Source organism: Macrotis lagotis, chromosome 1 (genome assembly GCF_037893015.1).
Source record: "Macrotis lagotis isolate mMagLag1 chromosome 1, bilby.v1.9.chrom.fasta, whole genome shotgun sequence".
Taxonomy (NCBI): Eukaryota; Metazoa; Chordata; class Mammalia; order Peramelemorphia; family Peramelidae; genus Macrotis; species Macrotis lagotis.
Genome location: NC_133658.1, coordinates 532464885 through 532467879, shown reverse-complemented (window position 1 = coordinate 532467879; position 2995 = coordinate 532464885). Strand labels below are relative to the sequence as shown.

The 2995-nt window shown below is 38.3% G+C and overlaps 1 pseudogene; it reads left to right on the top strand.

Moving 5' to 3' along the window:
- The first annotated feature begins 852 nt into the window (after positions 1-852).
- LOC141520995 (large ribosomal subunit protein uL24-like) lies at positions 853-1290 on the top strand (annotated as a pseudogene).
- The last annotated feature ends 1705 nt before the right edge of the window (positions 1291-2995 follow it).

Genomic DNA, 2995 nt, shown 5'->3' with positions numbered 1-2995 from the left:
GGGAAATACCCAAAGAAATAAAGAAAAATTTTCATTTAACTTGATCTCATATATACAGTAAAAGGACTAGCCTAGATGATGGCGAGGGTCTCTTAGCAAAATTTTATCTTTCCATTAGAATCTTTGGTTCTTAACACATACTGAATGCTTAGGAAATATATTTCCATTCAATTATTCCAACTCAAAAGTCCTTTGAATCTATCATCCCTAGTAAATTATATTTTGGAAAAAAATATACATGGCAATCTGTTCTTGGACTCTTATCAAATTTCACATTTTTCTTAGAATTATATTACTTTAAAAGGAAAGTAAGAGTGAATATGATGGAGTGAAGCAAGGATATTTCCTGAACTCTTCCCAGTTTGCTTCAAAAACAACATTAAATCAAGACTCTAAATGGAAGGAACTGTTGAGAGTCACAGAGAAGTCATTGCATGATTGGGAATGGCCTAGCAATCTTCTTGCCCAGGAACACCATTGGTCTAATTTTCTGGGTTGGCTCTCAATATCTTCTTATCTCTTCCCTCCTGTTTGGCAACTCGGGGAATATTGTGTGAGTGCACTAAGCCTGAGAAAATATACTTTCTGAGTTGACTGATCAGCTACTGTCCATGAGCACAGAAGCTTTGTTTGATTGGTTGTTTAGAGAATGTCATGGTTATGGGAGGAAACAGGAACTAAAAAGTGCATTTAAATTCTTGCTTGCTGCTAAATAAATGGAGAACTTGCTACTTTCAACTCCTGTCTCATTCAATGTTCGTTCATCTGAGAACCTGACCTCAATTGGACTGAGTCAAGCAATAGGTTACAATAGTTGTTTATTTTCTCTTCCACAGTGGCTATGAGGTCAAAATGAAATTCAATCCTTTTGTGACCTCCGACCAAAGCAAGAACCACAAGAGAAATTCCAATGCCCCTTCCTACATATGTTGAAAAATTATATTTTTTCCTCTTTCTAAGGAGCTGAGACAGAAGCACAATGTCTGCTCCATGCCAATTTGAAAAGATGATGAAGTCCAGGTTGATCAGGGACACTACAAAGGACAGCAAATTTGGCAAGGCAGTCAAAGTGTACAGAAACAAATATGTGATCTAAATTGAACATGTACAACAGGAGAAGGCTAATGGTACAACTGTCCATGTGGGCATCCATCCCAGCAAGGTGTTTATCACAAGGCTAAAACTGGACAAAGATTGCAAAAATTTCCTTGAACAAAAAAACAAATCTTACCAAAGAAAAATAAAAAGGTCAATTATAAGGAAGAAAATATTGAGAAAATGCAGGAGTAAAAACTATATGGCTGTAATTAAATTGTGAGAATAAACAAAAATTACTTTCATTAAGTAAAATAATAATATTAGAATGAATTGTCTGATAAATCATAAGCATTTCTTTATTTTACCAACAAAGTCCAGCCACAAGTGATAGAAAGCAAAATTCCATTTAAAGTAACTGTAGGAGCAGGGGCAAGATGGTGGAGTGAAAGCAAGCAATCTTGGAAGCTGTCCTCTGGGAACAACAAATACCTCTAAATAATGACTAACCAAATAATAGATTGGTGAAATCCACATAAAGATGGAGTGAAGCAATTTCCAGCCCAAGACAATTTGGAAGACCCTCAGGAAAGGTCTACTACACAGGGGTTAGAAAGGCAGCAAGGCAACCTGAACCCAGATGACCACCAGAACAAATCAGTTCCAGGCATCCAGGAAAGGTCCATCTCAGTCTCTGGGGGTGCTTGGGTCCATGGAAGCAAGGGGAGTTTCCAGATTTTTCAGCTGAGTGATTGGCAATGACAATTTGGAAGGCCAGCAGGAAAATTCTGCTGCACCAGAATGAGAGGGGACCCAGTCTAGCTCAGGGCTCAGTGCAAACATTGTTCCAGGAGACCAGCAACAGGTTTGGGGAGGCACATGGCAGGGAACCACCGGACAGCTGCTTCTAGAGCACTCAGCCAAAGGCCTGTAAGAATTCCGGGGAGATTGCAGAGGTCACTGATATTACTGATGCAGCACTCTCTTGCTTTGCCCATTTTCAGATCTGGGACCCAATTTGAGGCCCCAGGCTCCAAAAAGGAGCAGAAGCAAAGCACAGTTTACTGCCTGCAGAAGAGCAGAGACCTTCCCCACAGTTCTTCAACATAATGGAGTGCTTGTGGTTATCCACACACCAGAACCAAGGCCAGAAGAGCAATCAGAGCTCTCATAAGACATTGAAAGAAGCAAGAACTTGGAGTTTTCTTGGGAGTATCCATGAAAACAGCTGCAAACCCCTCAAAATCTTGGAAGAGTGCACCCTCTACGCTGGAAGCAGAGGTCCACCTTAACAAAGAGTTAAAATCAAACCATAGACTGAGAAAATGAATAAACAACAGAAGAAAAAAAATCCTACCATAGAGAAAAATTTTAGTCCTCTAAAGGATCAAAATGCAAACTCAGAATATATCAGAGTCAAAGTATCTGAATCCAATACCTCCAAGAAACATATGAATTGATCTTCAGGTTATGAAAGAGCTCAAAATAGACTTTGAAATTTAACTAAATGACCTAGAGGAAAAATTGGGAAGAGAAATGGGAGCTATGATGGAAAATCCTGAAAACCAAGTCAGCAATTTTGTGGAGGAATAAAAAAATACTAAAGAGAATAACTTCATAAAAAAACAGTTTAGGTCAAAGGTAAAAGCAGTCTAAAGGTTAATGATGGGAAGAACATCTAAACAGAATTGTCCAGATAGAAAAGGAAATAAAACAATTCTCTGAAGAAAACAATTCCTTCCAGCTAAGGGAAGCTGATGACTTTGTGAGAAGTTAAAAAACAATAAAGCAAACCAAAAGCATGAAAGACCAGAAAAAATGTGAAATATCTCATTGTAAAAATAACTGACCTGGAAAACAGAGTCAGAAAAGATACTTTGAAAGTTATTGGACTACCTGAAAGTCAGGACCAGAAAAACAGCCTAGATTTCATTTCTCTAGAAATTCTCCTGGAAAATTG